Here is a 25,548-nt window from a genome sequence, read left to right as displayed (position 1 = left end):
CAGTCTGTTCCAGCTGCTGTGACCCTGGGTTACAGTCAGAGACAGTCTGTTCCAGCTGCTGTGACCCTGGGTTACAGTCAGAGACAGTCTGTTCCAGCTGCTGTGACCCTGGGTTACAGTCAGAGAGAGTCTGTTCCAGCTGCTGTGACCCTGGGTTACAGTCAGAGAGAGTCTGTTCCAGCTGCTGTGACCCTGGGTTACAGTCAGAGAGAGTGTGTTCCAGCTGCTGTGACCCTGGGTTACAGTCAGAGAGAGTGTGTTCCAGCTGCTGTGACCCTGGGTTACAGTCAGAGAGAGTGTGTTCCAGCTGCTGTGACCCTGGGTTACAGTCAGAGAGAGTGTGTTCCAGCTGCTGTGACCGTGTGGTGACACTCACCTGGATTTGTTCTGAAGTGAGGAGCATCTCCGGTGAGAGCCATCAGTCAGAACGTCGAGTGGATACAGAGGCACCAAAGGGTTAAACTGCAAAACAATGAGATGGTGATGCAGCAACACCAGTAAAGCCAGATGGAAGGGTCACTCACCCACACACTCACTCAGGATGGCGATGGCTGGGGGAGGGGCGGGGGGCGGGAAATCCCCTCCGCCTCTGGGAGCAGAGGCACACCGCGATGAGACATGATCGTTCCCCCACCCCACCCCACCCCACCCTCAGCCCCAGCCCGTGAGCATCCAGCTGCTGCTCTGGGATGCTGTGACCCTGGGTTACAGTCAGAGAGAGTCTGTTCCAGCTGCTGTGACCCTACATCCCCCCTTCCCCTCCCAGCCAGCGGCTGGCCTGGGGCCCAGCTCCTCCCCTATTATGACATGGAGGTGAGATCAACACGACCCTCCTCAGCATTACATTGCAATACTCAGTCACCATGGCAACAAGGGGTGACCTCACCCAGCCGGGAGATGATCAAACAATGTGATTGGCTCCAAAGACAGAAACCGGTTTCTGCTGGGCTTGGCATGGGGACGCAGTGGCTGTATCCGGCTCCTCTGCACTGGGGCTGGCTCAGAGCAGCAGCACTGGATCGCGACCTGGAACAGCTGGGTCATTGGCTCAGGAACAGTTGGATAAACCGGCTTTATTGGTCAGAGTATTGAGTACATGAGTTGGGAGGTCATGTTGGTCTGTACATGATATTGGTTAGGCCACTGTTGGAATATTGCGTGTAATTCTGGTCTCCTTCCTATCGGAAAGATGTTGTGAAACTTGAAAGGGTTCAGAAAAGATTTACAAGGATGTTGCCAGGGTTAGAGGATTTGAGCTACAAGGAGAGGCTGAACAGGCTGGGGCTGTTTTCCCTGGAGCGTCAGAGGCTGAGGGGTGACCGTACAGAGGTTTACAAAATTATGAGGGGCATGGATAGGATAAATAGGCAAAGTCTTTTCCCTGGGGTCGGGGAGTCCAGAACTCGAGGGCATAGGTTTAGGGTGAGAGGGGAAAGATATAAAAGAGACCGAAGGGGCAACTTTTTCACGCAGAGGGTGGTACGTGTATGGAATGAGCTGCCAGAGGATGTGGTGGAGGCTGGTACAATTGCAACATTTAAAAGGCATCTGGAAGGGATTATGAATAGGAAGGGTTTGGAGGGATATGGGCCGGGTGCTGGCAGGTGGGACTGGATTGGGTTGGGATATCTGGTCAGGATGGACGGGTTGGACCGAAGGGTCTGTTTCTGTGCTGTACATCTCTATGAATTGAATATTTCTTGTTCAAACTGACAACAGCTTAGAATGCAACCAGTCAACACTTCCAGAAGAAACCTAGTGTGGGGGAAGCAGGGGGAATGGCGAGTGTTCACTTACCCCCCGTAAGGGTTGAAGGTGGTTCAGCACACTCCACTCTCGGTACTGACCCCTCACACAGAAGGTTCTCCGTAATCTACAACAAGGAAAAGATTGGCTAAACACACAGCCATCAGTGCAGACTCTCTCTCACAGACAGACACGGAACCCTGTGCACACCGACACACACACACACACACGGACCTGTGCACACCGACACACACACACGGACCTGTGCACACCGACACACACACACACACACACGGACCTGTGCACACCGACACACACACACGGACCTGTGCACACCGACACACACACACACACACACACGGACCTGTGCACACCGACACACACACACACAAACCTGTGCACACCGACACACACACACACACACGGACCTGTGCACACCGACACACACACACACACACGGACCTGTGCACACCGACACACACACACACACACGGACCTGTGCACACCGACACACACACGGACCTGTGCAGACCGACACACACACACGGACCTGTGCACACCGACACACACACACACACACGGACCTGTGCACACCGACACACACACGGACCTGTGCAGACCGACACACACACACGGACCTGTGCAGACCCCCACACACACACACGGACCTGTGCAGACAGACACACACACGGACCTGTGCAGACAGACACACACACGGACCTGTGCAGACAGACACACACACGGACCTGTGCAGACCGACACACACACGGACCTGTGCAGACCGACACACACACACGGACCTGTGCAGACCCCCACACACACACACGGACCTGTGCAGACAGACACACACACACACACGGACCTGTGCAGACCGACACACACACACACACACACACACACACACACGGACCTCTGCAGACTGATACACACATACACGGACCTGTGCAGACCGACACACACACACGGACCTGTGCAGACCCCCACACACACACACGGACCTGTGCAGACCGACACAGACACACACGGACCTGTGCAGACCGACACAGACACACACGGACCTGTGCAGACCCCCACACACACACACGGACCTGTGCAGACAGACAGACACACACACACGGACCTGTGCAGACCCCCACACACACACACGGACCTGTGCAGACCCACACACACACACACGGACCTGTGCAGACCGACACACACACACACGGACCAGTGCAGACCGACACACACACACACGGACCAGTGCAGACAGACACACACACACACGGACCAGTGCAGACCGACACACACACACACACGGACCTGTGCAGACAGACACACACACACACGGACCAGTGCAGACCGACACACACACACACACGGACCTGTGCAGACCGACACACACACACATGGACCTGTGTAGACCGACACACACACACACGCACGGACCTGTGCAGACCGACACACACACACGGACCTGTGCAGACCGACACACACACACACACACGGACCTGTGCAAACCGACACACACACACACGGACCTGTGCAGACCGACACACACACACACACGGACCTGTGCAGACAGACACACACACGCGGACCTGTGCAGACAGACACACACACACGGACCTGTGCAGACCGATACACACACACACGGACCTGTGCAGATAGACACACACACACACACGGACCTGTGCAGATAGACACACACACACACACGGACCTGTGCAGACCAATACACACACACACGGACCTGTGCAGACAGGCACACACACACACGGACCTGTGCAGACAGGCACACACACACACGGACCTGTGCAGACAGGCACACACACACACGGACCTGTGCAGACCGACACACACACACACGGACCAGTGCAGACCGACACACACACACGGACCAGTGCAGACAGACACACACACACACGGACCTGTGCAGACCGACACACACACACACGGACCAGTGCAGACCGACACACACACACACGGACCAGTGCAGACAGACACACACACACACGGACCAGTGCAGACAGACACACACACACACGGACCAGTGCAGACAGACACACACACACACGGACCTGTGCAGACCGACACACACACACACGGACCTGTGCAGACCGACACACACACACACGGACCAGTGCAGACCGACACACACACACACGGACCAGTGCAGACCGACACACACACACACGGACCAGTGCAGACAGACACACACACACACGGACCAGTGCAGACAGACACACACACACACGGACCTGTGCAGACCGACACACACACACACGGACCTGTGCAGACCGACACACACACACACGGACCAGTGCAGACAGACACACACACACACGGACCTGTGCAGACCGACACACACACACACGGACCAGTGCAGACCGACACACACACACACGGACCAGTGCAGACAGACACACACACACACGGACCAGTGCAGACAGACACACACACACACGGACCTGTGCAGACCGACACACACACACACGGACCAGTGCAGACAGACACACACACACACGGACCTGTGCAGACACACACACACACACGGACCTGTGCAGACACACACACACACAAGGACCTGTGCAGACAGACACACACACACACACACACGCGGACCTGTGCAGACAGGCAGACACACACACACGGACCTGTGCAGACAGACAGACACACACACGGACCTGTGCAGACAGACACACACACACGGACCTGTGCAGACCGATACACACACACACGGACCTGTGCAGATAGACACACACACACACACGGACCTGTGCAGACCGATACACACACACACGGACCTGTGCAGACAGGCACACACACACACGGACCTGTGCACACAGGCACACACACACACGGACCTGTGCAGACAGACACACACACACACGGACCTGTGCAGACCGACATACACACAAACGGACCTGTGCAGACCAACAGACACACACACACACGGACCTGTGCAGACACACACACACACACACGGACCTGTGCAGACAGACACACACACACGGACATGTGCAGACAGACACACACACACACACACACACACACGGACCTGTGCAGACAGACAGACACACACACACGGACCTGTGCAGACAGACAGACACACACACACGGACCTGTGCAGACCGACACACACACACGGACCTGTGCAGACCGACACACACACACACACGGACCTGTGCAGACCGACACACACACACACACGGACCTGTGCAGACCGACACACACACACGGACCTGTGCAGACCGACACACACACACACGGACCTGTGCAGACTGACACACACACACACACAGACCTGTGCAGACCGACACACACACACACACGGACCTGTGCAGACCGACACACACACACACACGGACCTGTGCAGACCGACACACACACACACACGGACCTGTGCAGACCGACACACACACACACGGACCTGTGCAGACCGACACACACACACACGGACCTGTGCAGACCGACACACACACACACACACACGGACCTGTGCAGACCGACACACACACACACACACACACACACGGACCTCTGCAGACTGATACACACATACACGGACCTGTGCAGACCGACACACACACACGGACCTGTGCAGACCAACACACACACACACGGACCTGTGCAGACAGACACACACACACACGGACCTGTGCAGACCTACACACACGGACCTGTGCAGACCTACACACACACACATGGACCTGTGCAGACAGACAGACAGACACACACACACACAGACCTGTGCAGACTGACACACACACACACGGACCTGTGCAGACAGACACACACACACACACATGGACCTGTGCAGACAGACAGACACACACACACACACGGACCTGTGCAGACCGACACACACACACGGACCTGTGCAGACCGACACACACACGGACCTACGCAGACTGACACACATACAGACCTGTGCAGACTGACACACACACACACACACACACGGACCTGTGCAGACTGACACGCACACACACACGGACCTGTGCAGACTGACATGCACACACACACGGACCTGTGCAGACTGGCACACACACGGACCTGTGCAGACTGACACACATACGGACCTGTGCAGACTGACACACATACAGACCTGTGCAGACTGACACACATACAGACCTGTGCAGACTGACACACACACACACACACACACACACGGACCTGTGCAGACTGACACGCACACACACACGGACCTGTGCAGACTGACATGCACACACACACGGACCTGTGCAGACTGGCACACACACGGACCTGTGCAGACTGACACACATACGGACCTGTGCAGACTGACACACATACAGACCTGTGCAGACTGACACACATACAGACCTGTGCAGACTGACACACATACAGACCTGTGCAGACTGACACACACACACACGGACCGGTGAAGACCGACACACACACGGACCTGTGCAGACTGACACACACACGGACCTGTGCAGACTGACACACACACACACGGACCTGTGCAGACTGACACACACACACACACGGACCTGTGCAGACTGACACACACACACACACACACAGACTTGTGCAGACTGACACACACACACACACACAGACTTGTGCAGACTGACACACACACACACACGCACACACACAGACTTGTGCAGACTGACACACACACAGACTTGTGCAGACCAACACACACACACACACACACACACACACGGACCTGTGCAGACTGACACACACACACGGACCTGTGCAGACTGACACACACACACGGACCTGTGCAGACTGACACACACACGGATCTGTGCAGACTGACACACATACACGGATCTGTGCAGACTGACACACACACATGGATCTGTGCAGACTGACACACACACACGGATCTGTGCAGACTGACACACACGGATCTGTGCAGACTGACACACACGGATCTGTGCAGACTGCACACACACACACGGACCTGTGCAGACTGACACGCACACACACGGATCAGTGCAGACTGACACACACACACACGGATCTGTGCAGACCGACACACACACACGGATCTGTGCAGACCGACACACACACACGGATCTGTGCAGACCGACACACACACACGGATCTGTGCAGACCGACACACACACATGGATCTGTGCAGACCGACACACACACATGGATCTGTGCAGACCGACACACACACACACGGATCTGTGCAGACCGACACACACACACACGGATCTGTGCAGACCGACACACACACACGGATCTGTGCAGACCGGCACACACACACGGATCTGTGCAGACTAACACACATACAGACCTGTGCAGACTGACACACACACACACACGGACCGGTGAAGACCGACACACACACGGACCTGTGCAGACCGACACACACACACACACGGACCTGTGCAGACTGACACACACACACACAGACTTGTGCAGACTGACACACACACACACACAGACATGTGCAGACCGACACACACACACACACGGACTTGTGCAGACCAACACACACACACACACACACACACACGGACCTGTGCAGACTGACACACACACACGGATCTGTGCAGACTGACACACACACGGATCTGTGCAGACTGACACACACACGGATCTGTGCAGACTGACACACACACGGATCTGTGCAGACTGACACACACACACACACGGACCTGTGCAGACTGACACGCACACACACGGATGTGCAGACTGACACGCACACACACGGATCTGTGCAGACCGACACACACACACGGACCTGTGCAGACTGACACGCACACACACGGATCTGTGCAGACCGACACACACACACGGATCTGTGCAGACCGACACACACACACGGATCTCTGCAGACCGACACACACACACACGGATCTGTGCAGACCGACACACACACACACACGGACCTGTGCAGACCGACACACACACACACACGGACCTGTGCAGACCGACACACACACACACACACGGACCTGTGCAGACCGACACACACACACACACACACGGACCTGTGCAGACCGACACACACACACACACACACGGACCTGTGCAGACCGACACACACACACACACACGGACCTGTGCAGACCGACACACACACACACGGACCTGTGCAGACAGACACACACACACACACGGACACGGACCTGTGCACACCGACACACACACACACGGACCTGTGCAGACTGACACACACACACACGGACCTGTGCAGACCGACACACACACACACGGACCTGTGCAGACCGACACACACACACACACGGACCTGTGCAGACCGACACACACACACACACGGACCTGTGCAGACCGACACACACACACACACGGACCTGTGCAGACTGACACACACGGACCTGTGCAGACTGACACACACACACACACGGACCTGTGCAGACCGACACACACACACACACGGACCTGTGCAGACCGACACACACACACACACGGACCTGTGCAGACCGACACACACACACACACGGACCTGTGCAGACCGACACACACACACACGGACCTGTGCAGACCGACACACACACGGACCTGTGCAGACCGACACACACACACACACACACACGGACCTGTGCAGACCGACACACACACACACGGACCTGTGCAGACCGACACACACACACACACGGACCTGTGCAGACCGACACACACACACGGACCTGTGCAGACCAACACACACACAAGGACCTGTGCAGACAGACACACACACACACACACACGCGGACCTGTGCAGACAGACACACACACACGGACCTGTGCAGACAGACAGACACACACACGGACCTGTGCAGACAGACACACACACACGGACCTGTGCAGACCGATACACACACACACGGACCTGTGCAGATAGACACACACACACACACGGACCTGTGCAGATAGACACACACACACACACGGACCTGTGCAGACAGGCACACACACACACGGACCTGTGCACACAGGCACACACACACACGGACCTGTGCAGACAGACACACACACACACGGACCTGTGCAGACCGACATACACACAAACGGACCTGTGCAGACCAACAGACACACACACACACGGACCTGTGCAGACACACACACACACACACGGACCTGTGCAGACAGACACACACACACGGACATGTGCAGACAGACACACACACACACACACACACGGACCTGTGCAGACAGACAGACACACACACACGGACCTGTGCAGACCGACACACACACACGGACCTGTGCAGACCGACACACACACACACACGGACCTGTGCAGACCGACACACACACACACACGGACCTGTGCAGACCGACACACACACACGGACCTGTGCAGACCGACACACACACACACGGACCTGTGCAGACTGACACACACACACACACAGACCTGTGCAGACCGACACACACACACACACGGACCTGTGCAGACCGACACACACACACACACGGACCTGTGCAGACCGACACACACACACACACGGACCTGTGCAGACCGACACACACACACACACGGACCTGTGCAGACCGACACACACACACACACGGACCTGTGCAGACCGACACACACACACACGGACCTGTGCAGACCGACACACACACACACACACACGGACCTGTGCAGACCGACACACACACACACACACACACACACGGACCTCTGCAGACTGATACACACATACACGGACCTGTGCAGACCGACACACACACACGGACCTGTGCAGACCAACACACACACACACGGACCTGTGCAGACAGACACACACACACACGGACCTGTGCAGACCTACACACACGGACCTGTGCAGACCTACACACACACACATGGACCTGTGCAGACAGACAGACAGACACACACACACAGACCTGTGCAGACTGACACACACACACACGGACCTGTGCAGACAGACACACACACACATGGACCTGTGCAGACAGACAGACACACACACACACACGGACCTGTGCAGACCGACACACACACACGGACCTGTGCAGACCGACACACACACGGACCTACGCAGACTGACACACATACAGACCTGTGCAGACTGACACACACACACACACACACACACGGACCTGTGCAGACTGACACGCACACACACACGGACCTGTGCAGACTGACATGCACACACACACGGACCTGTGCAGACTGGCACACACACGGACCTGTGCAGACTGACACACATACGGACCTGTGCAGACTGACACACATACAGACCTGTGCAGACTGACACACATACAGACCTGTGCAGACTGACACACACACACACACGGACCTGTGCAGACTGACACGCACACACACACGGACCTGTGCAGACTGACATGCACACACACACGGACCTGTGCAGACTGGCACACACACGGACCTGTGCAGACTGACACACATACGGACCTGTGCAGACTGACACACATACAGACCTGTGCAGACTGACACACATACAGACCTGTGCAGACTGACACACATACAGACCTGTGCAGACTGACACACACACACACGGACCGGTGAAGACCGACACACACACGGACCTGTGCAGACTGACACACACACGGACCTGTGCAGACTGACACACACACACACGGACCTGTGCAGACTGACACACACACACACACGGACCTGTGCAGACTGACACACACACACACACACACACAGACTTGTGCAGACTGACACACACACACACACACAGACTTGTGCAGACTGACACACACACACACACGCACACACACAGACTTGTGCAGACTGACACACACACAGACTTGTGCAGACCAACACACACACACACACACACGGACCTGTGCAGACTGACACACACACACGGACCTGTGCAGACTGACACACACACACGGACCTGTGCAGACTGACACACACACGGATCTGTGCAGACTGACACACATACACGGATCTGTGCAGACTGACACACACACATGGATCTGTGCAGACTGACACACACACACGGATCTGTGCAGACTGACACACACGGATCTGTGCAGACTGACACACACGGATCTGTGCAGACTGCACACACACACACGGACCTGTGCAGACTGACACGCACACACACGGATCAGTGCAGACTGACACACACACACACGGATCTGTGCAGACCGACACACACACACGGATCTGTGCAGACCGACACACACACACGGATCTGTGCAGACCGACACACACACACGGATCTGTGCAGACCGACACACACACATGGATCTGTGCAGACCGACACACACACATGGATCTGTGCAGACCGACACACACACACACGGATCTGTGCAGACCGACACACACACACACGGATCTGTGCAGACCGACACACACACACGGATCTGTGCAGACCGACACACACACACGGATCTGTGCAGACTAACACACATACAGACCTGTGCAGACTGACACACACACACACACGGACCGGTGAAGACCGACACACACACGGACCTGTGCAGACCGACACACACACACACACGGACCTGTGCAGACTGACACACACACACACAGACTTGTGCAGACTGACACACACACACACACAGACATGTGCAGACCGACACACACACACACGGACTTGTGCAGACCAACACACACACACACACACACACACGGACCTGTGCAGACTGACACACACACACGGATCTGTGCAGACTGACACACACACGGATCTGTGCAGACTGACACACACACGGATCTGTGCAGACTGACACACACACACACACGGACCTGTGCAGACTGACACGCACACACACGGATGTGCAGACTGACACGCACACACACGGATCTGTGCAGACCGACACACACACACGGACCTGTGCAGACTGACACGCACACACACGGATCTGTGCAGACCGACACACACACACGGATCTGTGCAGACCGACACACACACACGGATCTCTGCAGACCGACACACACACACACGGATCTGTGCAGACCGACACACACACACACACGGACCTGTGCAGACCGACACACACACACACACGGACCTGTGCAGACCGACACACACACACACACACGGACCTGTGCAGACCGACACACACACACACACACGGACCTGTGCAGACCGACACACACACACACACACACGGACCTGTGCAGACCGACACACACACACGGACCTGTGCAGACCGACACACACACACACGGACCTGTGCAGACAGACACACACACACACACGGACACGGACCTGTGCACACCGACACACACACACACGGACCTGTGCAGACTGACACACACACACACGGACCTGTGCAGACCGACACACACACACACGGACCTGTGCAGACCGACACACACACACACACGGACCTGTGCAGACCGACACACACACACACACGGACCTGTGCAGACCGACACACACACACACACGGACCTGTGCAGACTGACACACACGGACCTGTGCAGACTGACACACACACACACACGGACCTGTGCAGACCGACACACACACACACACGGACCTGTGCAGACCGACACACACACACACACGGACCTGTGCAGACCGACACACACACACACGGACCTGTGCAGACCGACACACACACGGACCTGTGCAGACCGACACACACACACACACACGGACCTGTGCAGACCGACACACACACACACGGACCTGTGCAGACCGACACACACACACACACGGACCTGTGCAGACCGACACACACACACGGACCTGTGCAGACCAACACACACACACACGGACCTGTGCAGACCAACACACACACACACGGACCTGTGCAGACAGACACACACACACACACGGACCTGTGCAGACCTACACACACACACATGGACCTGTGCAGACAGACAGACACACACACACACACAGACCTGTGCAGACTGACACACACACACACACGGACCTGTGCAGACTGACACACACACACACACGGACCTGTGCAGACCGACACACACACACACACGGACCTGTGCAGACCGACACACACACACACACACACACGGACCTGTGCAGACCGACACACACACACACGGACCTGTGCAGACCGACACACACGGACCTGTGCAGACCGACACATACACACGGACCTGTGCAGACCAACACACACACACACGGACCTGTGCAGACCAACACACACACACACGGACCTGTGCAGACCAACACACACACACACGGACCTGTGCAGACAGACACACACACACACACGGACCTGTGCAGACCTACACACACACACATGGACCTGTGCAGACAGACAGACACACACACACACACACAGACCTGTGCAGACTGACACACACACACACGGACCTGTGCAGATAGACAGACACACACACATGGACCTGTGCAGACAGACAGACACACACACATGGACCTGTGCAGACAGACAGACACACACACACACACACACACACACGGTTCTGTGCAGACTGACACACACGGATCTGTGCAGACTGCACACACACACACACGGACCTGTGCAGACTGACACGCACACACACGGATCTGTGCAGACCGACACACACACACACGGATCTGTGCAGACCGACACACACACACGGATCTGTGCAGACCGACACACACACACACGGATCTGTGCAGACTGACACGCACACACACGGATCTGTGCAGACCGACACACACACACGGATCTGTGCAGACTGACACACATACAGACCTGTGCAGACTGACACACACACACACGGATCTGTGCAGACTGACACACATACAGACCTGTGCAGACTGACACACACACACACGGACCGGTGAAGACCGACACACACACGGACCTGTGCAGACTGACACACACACACACGGACCTGTGCAGACCGACACACACACACACACACGGACCTGTGCAGACTGACACACACACACAGAGTTGTGCAGACCGACACACACACACACACACACGGACTTGTGCAGACTGACACACACACACGGATCTGTGCAGACTGACACACACGGATCTGTGCAGACTGACACACACACACACACGGACCTGTGCAGACTGACACGCACACACACGGATGTGCAGACTGACACGCACACACACGGATCTGTGCAGACTGACACGCACACACACGGATCTGTGCAGACCGACACACACGCACGGATCTGTGCAGACCGACTCACACGCACGGATCTGTGCAGACCGACACACACGCACGGATCTGTGCAGACCGACACACACACACACGGATCTGTGCAGACCGACACACACACACACGGACCTGTGCAGACCGACACACACACACACACGGACCTGTGCAGACCGACACACACACACACACGGACCTGTGCAGACCGACACACACACACACACGGACCTGTGCAGACCGACACACACACACACGGACCTGTGCAGACCGACACACACACACGGACCTGTGCAGACCGACACACACACACACACACACGGACCTGTGCAGACCGACACACACACACACACGGACCTGTGCAGACCGACACACACACACACACACGGATCTGTGCAGACCGACACACACACACGGACCTCTGCAGACTGATACACACATACACGGACCTGTGCAGACCGACACACACACACGGACCTGTGCAGACCAACACACACACACACGGACCTGTGCAGACAGACACACACACACACGGACCTGTGCAGACCTACACACACACACATGGACCTGTGCAGACAGACAGACACACACACATGGACCTGTGCAGACAGACACACACACACACGGACCTGTGCAGACCGACACACACACACACACACACACACACGGACCTGTGCAGACCGACACACACACACACACACACACACACACACGGACCTACGCAGACTGACACACATACAGACCTGTGCAGACTGACACACACACGGACCGGTGAAGACCGACACACACACAGATCTGTGCAGACTGACACACATACACACACACACGGACCTGTGCAGACTGACACGCACACACACACGGACCTGTGCAGACTGACACACACACGGACCTGTGCAGACTGACACACACACGGACCTGTGCAGACTGACACACACACGGACCTGTGCAGACTGACACACACACGGACCTGTGCAGACTGACACACATACAGACCTGTGCAGACTGACACACATACAGACCTGTGCAGACTGACACACATACAGACCTGTGCAGACTGACACACGTACAGACCTGTGCAGACTGACACACGTACAGACCTGTGCAGACTGACACACGTACAGATCTGTGCAGACTGACACACGTACAGACCTGTGCAGACTGACACACGTACAGACCTGTGCAGACTGACACACGTACAGACCTGTGCAGACTGACACACATACAGACCTGTGCAGACGGACACACACACACACGGACCGGTGAAGACCGACACACACACGGACCTGTGCAGACTGACACACACACACACGGACCTGTGCAGACCGACACACACACACACATGGACCTGTGCAGACTGACACACACACACACACAGACTTGTGCAGACTGACACACACACACACACACGGACCTGTGCAGACTGACACACACACACACAGACTTGTGCAGACTGACACACACACACACACAGACTTGTGCAGACTGACACACACACACACACAGACTTGTGCAGACTGACACACACACAGACTTGTGCAGACCGACACACACACACACACACAGGGACCTGTGCAGACCGACACACACACACGGACCTGTGCAGACTGACACACACACACGGATCTGTGCAGACTGACACACACACACGGATCTGTGCAGACTGACACACACACACGGATCTGTGCAGACTGACACACACACACGGATCTGTGCAGACTGACACACACGGATCTGTGCAGACTGACACACACGGATCTGTGCAGACTGCACACACACACACACGGACCTGTGCAGACTGACACGCACACACACGGATCTGTGCAGACTGACACACACACACACGGATCTGTGCAGACCGACACACACACACGGATCTGTGCAGATCGACACACACACACGGATCTGTGCAGACCGACACACACACACACGGATCTGTGCAGACCGACACACACACACGGATCTGTGCAGACCGACACACACACACGGATCTGTGCAGACCGACACACACACACACGGATCTGTGCAGACTGACACACATACAGACCTGTGCAGACTGACACACACACATGGATCTGTGCAGACTGACACACACACACACGGACCTGTGCAGACTGACACACACACGGACCTGTGCAGACTGACACACATACAGACCTGTGCAGACTGACACACATACAGACCTGTGCAGACTGACACACATACAGACCTGTGCAGACTGACACACATACAGACCTGTGCAGACCGACACACACACGGATCTGTGCAGACCGACACACACACACGGATCTGTGCAGACCGACACGCACACACACGGATCTGTGCAGACTGACACACACACACACGGATCTGTGCAGACTGACACATACAGACCTGTGCAGACTGACACACACACACACGGATCTGTGCAGACTGACACACATACAGACCTGTGCAGACTGACACACACACACACGGACCGGTGAAGACCGACACACACACGGACCTGTGCAGACTGACACACACACACACGGACCTGTGCAGACCGACACACACACACACACGGACCTGTGCAGACTGACACACACACACACACAGACTTGTGCAGACTGACACACACACAGACTTGTGCAGACCAACACACACACACACGGACCTGTGCAGACTGACACACACACACACGGATCTGTGCAGACTGACACACACACACGGATCTGTGCAGACTGACACACACACACGGACCTGTGCAGACTGACACACACACACGGACCTGTGCAGACCGACACACACACACACACGGACCTGTGCAGACTGACACACACACACACAGACTTGTGCAGACTGACACACACACACACACAGACTTGTGCAGACTGACACACACAGACTTGTGCAGACTGACACACACACACACACAAGGACTTGTGCAGACCGACACACACACACGGACCTGTGCAGACTGACACGCACACACACGGATCTGTGCAGACTGACACACATACACGGATCTGTGCAGACCGACACACACACACGGATCTGTGCAGACCGACACACACACGGATCTGTGCAGACCGACACACACACACGGATCTGTGCAGACCGACACACACACACGGATCTGTGCAGACCGACACACACACACGGATCTGTGCAGACCGACACACACACACGGATCTGTGCAGACCGACACACACACACGGATCTGTGCAGACCGACACACACACACGGATCTGTGCAGACCGACACACACACACGGATCTGTGCAGACCGACACACACACACGGATCTGTGCAGACCGACACACACACACGGATCTGTGCAGACTGACACACACACACGGATCTGTGCAGACCGACACACACACACGGATCTGTGCAGACCGACATACACACACGGATCTGTGCAGACCGACACACACACACACGGATCTGTGCAGACCGACACACACACACGGATCTGTGCAGACCGACACACACACACGGATCTGTGCAGACCGACACACACACACGGATCTGTGCAGACCGACACACACACACGGATCTGTGCAGACCGACACACACACACACGGACCTGTGCAGACCGACACACACACACGAATCTGTGCAGACCGACACACACACACGGATCTGTGCAGACCGACACGCACACACGCGGATCTGTGCAGACCGACACACACACACGGATCTGTGCAGACTGACACACACACACGGATCTGTGCAGACTGACACACATACAGACCTGTGCAGACTGACACACACACACACGGACCGGTGAAGACCGACACACACACGGACCTGTGCAGACTGACACACACACACACGGACCTGTGCAGACTGACACACATACAGACCTGTGCAGACTGACACACACACACACGGATCTGTGCAGACTGACACACATACAGACCTGTGCAGACTGACACACACACACACGGACCGGTGAAGACCGACACACACACGGACCTGTGCAGACTGACACACACACACACGGACCTGTGCAGACCGACACACACACACACACGGACCTACGCAGACTGACACACATACAGACCTGTGCAGACTGACACACACACACACACGGACCGGTGAAGACCGACACACACACAGATCTGTGCAGACTGACACACATACACACACACACGGACCTGTGCAGACTGACACGCACACACACACGGACCTGTGCAGACTGACACACACACAGACCTGTGCAGACTGACACACACACAGACCTGTGCAGACTGACACACATACAGACCTGTGCAGACTGACACACATACAGACCTGTGCAGACTGACACACACACACACGGACCGGTGAAGACCGACACACACACGGACCTGTGAAGACTGACACACACACACACACGGACCTGTGCAGACCGACACACACACACACACGGACCTGTGCAGACTGACACACACACACACACAGACTTGTGCAGACTGACACACACACACAGACTTGTGCAGACTGACACACACACACAGACTTGTGCAGACTGACACACACACAGACTTGTGCAGACTGACACACACACAGACCTGTGCAGACTGACACACACACAGACCTGTGCAGACTGACACACACACAGACCTGTGCAGACTGACACACACACACGGATCTGTGCAGACTGACACACACACACGGATCTGTGCAGACTGACACACACACACGGATCTGTGCAGACTGACACACACGGATCTGTGCAGACTGACACACACACACGGATCTGTGCAGACTGACACACACGGATCTGTGCAGACTGACACACACGGATCTGTGCAGACTCCACACACACACACACGGACCTGTGCAGACTGACACGCACACACACGGATCTGTGCAGACTGACACGCACACACACGGATCTGTGCAGACTGACACACACACACACGGATCTGTGCAGACCGACACACACACACGATTCTGTGCAGACCGACACACACACACGGATCTGTGCAGACCGACACACACACACGGATCTGTGCAGACCGACACACACACACGGATCTGTGCAGACCGACACACACACACGGATCTGTGCAGACCGACACACACACACAGATCTGTGCAGACCGACACACACACACGGATCTGTGCAGACCGACACACACACACACGGATCTGTGCAGACCGACACACACACACGGATCTGTGCAGACCGACACACACACACGGATCTGTGCAGACTGACACACATACAGACCTGTGCAGACTGACACACACACACACGGATCTGTGCAGACTGACACACATACAGACCTGTGCAGACTGACACACACACACACGGACCGGTGAAGACCGACACACACACGGACCTGTGCAGACTGACACACACACACACGGACCTGTGCAGACCGACACACACACACACGGACCTGTGCAGACTGACACACACACACACACAGACTTGTGCAGACTGACACACACACACACACAGACTTGTGCAGACCGACACACACACACACGGACTTGTGCAGACCGACACACACACACACACACACACACGGACCTGTGCAGACTGACACACACACACGGATCTGTGCAGACTGACACACACACACGGACCTGTGCAGACCGACACACACACACACACGGACCTGTGCAGACTGACACACACACACACACAGACTTGTGCAGACTGACACACACACACACACAGACTTGTGCAGACTGACACACACACAGACTTGTGCAGACCGACACACACACACACACACGGACTTGTGCAGACCGACACACACACACGGATCTGTGCAGACTGACACACACGGATCTGTGCAGACTGACACACACACACACACGGACCTGTGCAGACTGACACGCACACACACGGATGTGCAGACAGACACGCACACACACGGATCTGTGCAGACCGACTCACACACACGGATCTGTGCAGACCGACTCACACACACGGATCTGTGCAGACCGACACACACACACGGATCTGTGCAGACCGACACACACACACGGATCTGTGCAGACCGACACACACACACGGATCTGTGCAGACCGACACACACACACGGATCTGTGCAGACCGACTCACACACACGGATCTGTGCAGACTGACACACACACACGCGGATCTGTGCAGACCGACACACACACACGGATCTGTGCAGACCGACTCACACACACGGATCTGTGCAGACTGACACACACACACGCGGATCTGTGCAGACCGACACACACACACGGATCTGTGCAGACCGACACACACACACGGATCTGTGCCGACTGACACACACACACACGAATCTGTGCAGACCGACACACACACACGGATCTGTGCAGACCGACACGCACACACACGAATCTGTGCAGACCGACACGCACACACACGGATCTGTGCAGACCGACACGCACACACACGGATCTGTGCAGACCGACACACACACACGGATCTGTGCAGACCGACACACACACACGGATCTGTGCAGACCGACACACACACACGGATCTGTGCAGACCGGCACACACACGGATCTGTGCAGACCGACACACACACGGATCTGTGCAGACCGACATACACACACACACACGGACCTTTGCAGACTGACATTCACCACCTGGGTCCAGTCCCCCTTCCCAGCAGAAGCAGGTCCAGTCAGCCACAGGTTGATCCAGGAAATGGGCAAGCCCCCCTAGCTCGAGAGGGAAAATGCACGAGGTGATAACCTCAGGTGTCAGCTCTGAGCTCAGTCCGGCTCACCCAGACTATGTCTGTCGAGAGCGTGATTCCCAATCCCACCAACCTCCGGAGCTGGAGGGAACCTGAGCTGGGCTATAACAATGCCAGCGTTGAGACAGACTTTATCAACACAGCAGCTTGAATGCCCAGGGTCTGGCTCAGTATTTTGTTTCCAACATTAATCAAGTTCGAAGCACCCTGACTGATTCAATATTGTCACTTACTCCTTCTGATAGGGGTTTTGTCCAAAGTGACTCACTCGCTCATTTGGGATCACACCTACAGGTCCCTCCTGCTGAAACAGATAGATACAGATTACTTCACAGAAGCAGGGCAGCACGGTGGCTCAATGGTTAGCACTGCTGCCTCACAGCGCCAGGGACCCAGGTTCAATTCCAGCCTCAGGTGACTCCCCGTGTCTGCGTGGGTTTCCTCTGGGTGCTCTGGTTTCCTCCCACAGTCCAAATGGCCATGGTTAAATGTGGAGTTACTGGGATCGGCTGTGTTTGGGTGGAGGGTCAGTGCAGACTCAAAGGGCTGAATGGCCTCTTTCCACAACAGAAATCTCTGATCCGAAGGAAGCTGTGGGGTTGTGCTACCACTTGGAGAAAGAGCCATCTGATTCGTGCCAATCTCCAATGTCTTATCCCAATTCCTATTGGTCAGCAGCTGCTCAATGGCTCCAGGCTGAAAGCCAATCAGGAGCTGCTCCAGGGGTCAGTGCACAACATGAAACGATTGAGATTCGAGGAACCAACTCAAATCCCCTCTCCCCCTCAATACAGACTATCGCGGACACCCTCTCTCTCTTTGGTCTGCACTGACTCCTCCTTCACCCCCCTCCCCCCCGTCTGCACTGACTCCTCCTTCACCCCCCTCCCCCCGTCTGCACCGACTCCTCCTTCACCCCCCGCCCCCCGTCTGCACCGACTCCTCCTTCACCCCCCTCCCCCCCGTCTGTACTCGCTCCTCCTTCACCCCCCGCCCCCCGTCTGCACTGACTCCTCCTTCACCCCCCCTCCCCCCGTCTGCACCGACTCCTCCTTCACCCCCCGCCCCCCGTCTGTACTCGCTCCTCCTTCACCCCCCTCCCCCCCGTCTGCACTGACTCCTCCTTCACCCCCCTCCCCCCCGTCTGCACCGACTCCTCCTTCACCCCCCCTCCCCCCGTCTGCACTGACTCCTCCTTCACCCCCCTCCCCCCGTCTGCACTGACTCCTCCTTCACCCCCCCTCCCCCCGTCTGCACTGACTCCTCCTTCACCCCCCTCCCCCCCGTCTGCACTGACTCCTCCTTCACCCCCCTCCCCCCGTCTGCACTGACTCCTCCTTCACCCCCCCTCCCCCCGTCTGCACTGACTCCTCCTTCACCCCCCTCCCCCCCGTCTGCACTGACTCCTCCTTCACCCCCCTCCCCCCGTCTGTACTCGCTCCTCCTTCACCCCCCTCCCCCCGTCTGTACTCGCTCCTCCTTCACCCCCCTCCCCCCGTCTGCACTGACTCCTCCTTCACCCCCCTCCCCCCGTCTGCACTGACTCCTCCTTCACCCCCCCCTCCCCCCCGTCTGCACTGACTCCTCCTTCACCCCCCTCCCCGCCGTCTGCACTGACTCCTCCTTCACCCCCCTCCCCCCCGTCTGTACTCGCTCCTCCTTCACCCCCCTCCCCCCGTCTGCACTGACTCCTCCTTCACCCCCCTCCCCCCGTCTGCACTGACTCCTCCTTCACCCCCCTCCCCCCGTCTGCACTGACTCCTCCTTCACCCCCCCTCCCCCCGTCTGCACCGACTCCTCCTTCACCCCCCTCCCCCCGTCTGCACTGACTCCTCCTTCACCCCCCTCCCCCCCGTCTGTACTCGCTCCTCCTTCACCCCCCTCCCCCCGTCTGCACTGACTCCTCCTTCACCCCCCTCCCCCCCGTCTGTACTCGCTCCTCCTTCACCCCCCTCCCCCCGTCTGCACTGACTCCTCCTTCACCCCCCTCCCCCCGTCTGCACTGACTCCTCCTTCACCCCCCACCCCCCGTCTGTACTCGCTCCTCCTTCACCCCCCTCCCCCCCGTCTGCACCGACTCCTCCTTCACCCCCCTCCCCCCGTCTGCACTGACTCCTCCTTCACCCCCCTCCCCCCCGTCTGCACTGACTCCTCCTTCACCCCCCTCCCCCCGTCTGCACAGACTCCTCCTTCACCCCCCTCCCCCCCGTCTGCACTGACTCCTCCTTCACCCCCCTCCCCCCCGTCTGCACTGACTCCTCCTTCACCCCCCTCCCCCCCCGTCTGCACTGACTCCTCCTTCACCCTCCTCCCCCCCGTCTGCACTGACTCCTCCTTCACCCCCCTCCCCCCGTCTGCACAGACTCCTCCTTCACCCCCCTCCCCCCCGTCTGCACTGACTCCTCCTTCACCCCCCTCCCCCCCGTCTGCACTGACTCCCCCTTCACCCCCCTCCCCCCCGTCTGTACTCGCTCCTCCTTCACCCCCCTCCCCCCCGTCTGCACTGACTCCTCCTTCACCCCCCTCCCCCCCGTCTGTACTCGCTCCTCCTTCACCCCCCTCCCCCCCGTCTGTACTCGCTCCTCCTTCACCCCCCTCCCCCCCGTCTGCACTGACTCCTCCTTCACCCCCCTCCCCCCGTCTGCACCGACTCCTCCTTCACCCCCCTCCCCCCGTCTGTACTGACTCCTCCTTCACCCCCCTCCCCCCCGTCTGCACTGACTCCTCCTTCACCCCCCTCCCCCCCGTCTGCACTGACTCCTCCTTCACCCCCCTCCCCCCCGTCTGTACTCGCTCCTCCTTCACCCCCCTCCCCCCCGTCTGCACTGACTCCTCCTTCACCCCCCTCCCCCCCGTCTGCACTGACTCCTCCTTCACCCCCCTCCCCCCGTCTGCACCGACTCCTCCTTCACCCCCCTCCCCCGTCTGCACTGACTCCTCCTTCACCCCCCTCCCCCCCGTCTGCACTGACTCCTCCTTCACCCCCCTCCCCCCGTCTGCACTGACTCCTCCTTCACCCCCCTCCCCCCGTCTGCACCGACTCCTCCTTCACCCCCTCCCCCCCGTCTGCACTGACTCCTCCTTCATCCCCCCTCCCCCCGTCTGCACTGACTCCTCCTTCATCCCCCCTCCCCCCGTCTGCACTGACTCCTCCTTCACCCCCCTCCCCCCGTCTGCACTGACTCCTCCTTCACCCCCCTCCCCCTCGTCTGCACTGACTCCTCCTTCACCCCCCTCCCCCCGTCTGTACTCGCTCCTCCTTCACCCCCCCTCCCCCCGTCTGCACTGACTCCTCCTTCACCCCCCTCCCCCCGTCTGTACTCGCTCCTCCTTCACCCCCCCCCCCCCCGTCTGCACCGACTCCTCCTTCACCCCCCTCCCCCCCGTCTGTACTCGCTCCTCCTTCACCCCCCTCCCCCCGTCTGTACTCGCTCCTCCTTCACCCCCCTCCCCCCGTCTGCACTGACTCCTCCTTCACCCCCCTCCCCCCGTCTGTACTCGCTCCTCCTTCACCCCCCTCCCCCCGTCTGTACTCGCTCCTCCTTCACCCCCCCCCCCCCGTCTGCACCGACTCCTCCTTCACCCCCCTCCCCCCGTCTGAACTGACTCCTCCTTCACCCCCCTCCCCCCGTCTGTACTCGCTCCTCCTTCACCCCCCTCCCCCCGTCTGTACTCGCTCCTCCTTCACCCCCCTCCCCCCGTCTGCACCGACTCCTCCTTCACCCCCCTCCCCCCCGTCTGCACTGACTCCTCCTTCACCCCCCCTCCCCCCGTCTGTACTCGCTCCTCCTTCACCCCCCTCCCCCCGTCTGCACTGACTCCTCCTTCACCCCCCTCCCCCCGTCTGCACTGACTCCTCCTTCACCCCCCTCCCCCCGTCTGCACTGACTCCTCCTTCACCCCCCTCCCCCCCGTCTGCACTGACTCCTCCTTCACCCCCCTCCCCCCCGTCTGCACTGACTCCTCCTTCACCCCCCTCCCCCCCGTCTGCACCGACTCCTCCTTCACCCCCCTCCCCCCCGTCTGCACCGACTCCTCCTTCACCCCCCTCCCCCCCGTCTGCACCGACTCCTCCTTCACCCCCCTCCCCCCCGTCTGCACCGACTCCTCCTTCACCCCCTCCCCCCAGTCTGCACCGACTCCTCCTTCACCCCCCTCCCCCCCGTCTGTACTCGCTCCTCCTTCACCCCCCTCCCCCCGTCTGCACTGACTCCTCCTTCACCCCCCTCCCCCCCCGTCTGCACTGACTCCTCCTTCACCCCCCTCCCCCCCGTCTGCACCGACTCCTCCTTCACCCCCCTCCCCCCCGTCTGTACTCGCTCCTCCTTCACCCCCCTCCCCCCGTCTGCACTGACTCCTCCTTCACCCCCCTCCCCCCGTCTGCACTGACTCCTCCTTCACCCCCCTCCCCCCCCGTCTGCACTGACTCCTCCTTCACCCCCCTCCCCCCCCGTCTGCACTGACTCCTCCTTCACCCCCCTCCCCCCCGTCTGCACCGACTCCTCCTTCACCCCCCTCCCCCCCGTCTGTACTCGCTCCTCCTTCACCCCCCTCCCCCCGTCTGCACTGACTCCTCCTTCACCCCCCTCCCCCCCCGTCTGTACTCGCTCCTCCTTCACCCCCCTCCCCCCCGTCTGCACCGACTCCTCCTTCACCCCCCTCCCCCCGTCTGCACTGACTCCTCCTTCACCCCCCTCCCCCCCGTCTGCACCGACTCCTCCTTCACCCTCCTTCACCCCCCTCCCCGTCTGCACTGACTCCTCCTTCACCCCCCTCCCCCCCGTCTGCACCGACTCCTCCTTCACCCCCCCTCCCCCCGTCTGCACTGACTCCTCCTTCACCCCCCTCCCCCCGTCTGTACTCGCTCCTCCTTCACCCCCCTCCCCCCGTCTGCACTGACTCCTCCTTCATCCCCCCCCCCACTCCGAGTATCCTCTCCCATTCTCTCTGCATTTCCTTTCTCCTTCCTCCTTCCTGACTCCCTTTCTGCTGTGCCTCTCCCTCTCCCCTTTCTTTTATTGTCCCTCTGCCACAAGGATCGGTGCTGGGTCCTCTACTTTTTGTCATTTACATAAATGATTTGGATGTGAGCATAAGAGGTACAGTTAGTAAGTTTGTAGATGACCCCAAAATTGGAGGTGTAGTGG

At 58.0% G+C, this 25,548-nt stretch overlaps 1 pseudogene across 1 annotated transcript in view; it reads right to left on the bottom strand.

Moving 5' to 3' along the window:
* Positions 1-25,548, bottom strand: part of LOC122545238 (G patch domain-containing protein 2-like) — a 62,437-nt pseudogene that overhangs the window by 5,895 nt on the left and 30,994 nt on the right. Inside the window, exons 5-7 of the transcript XR_015757806.1 lie at positions 20,635-20,705; positions 1,798-1,873; positions 377-462 (exon numbers count right to left, since the gene is read on the bottom strand). The product of XR_015757806.1 is annotated as a G patch domain-containing protein 2-like (transcript). The remainder of the gene's footprint in view (positions 1-376; positions 463-1,797; positions 1,874-20,634; positions 20,706-25,548) is intronic.

Source organism: Chiloscyllium plagiosum, unplaced genomic scaffold (genome assembly GCF_037043375.1).
Source record: "Chiloscyllium plagiosum isolate Xiang-an unplaced genomic scaffold, Cpla_swu_hap1 HiC_scaffold_8, whole genome shotgun sequence".
Lineage (NCBI taxonomy): Eukaryota > Metazoa > Chordata > Chondrichthyes > Orectolobiformes > Hemiscylliidae > Chiloscyllium > Chiloscyllium plagiosum.
This window is presented reverse-complemented; position numbering and strand designations above follow the sequence as displayed.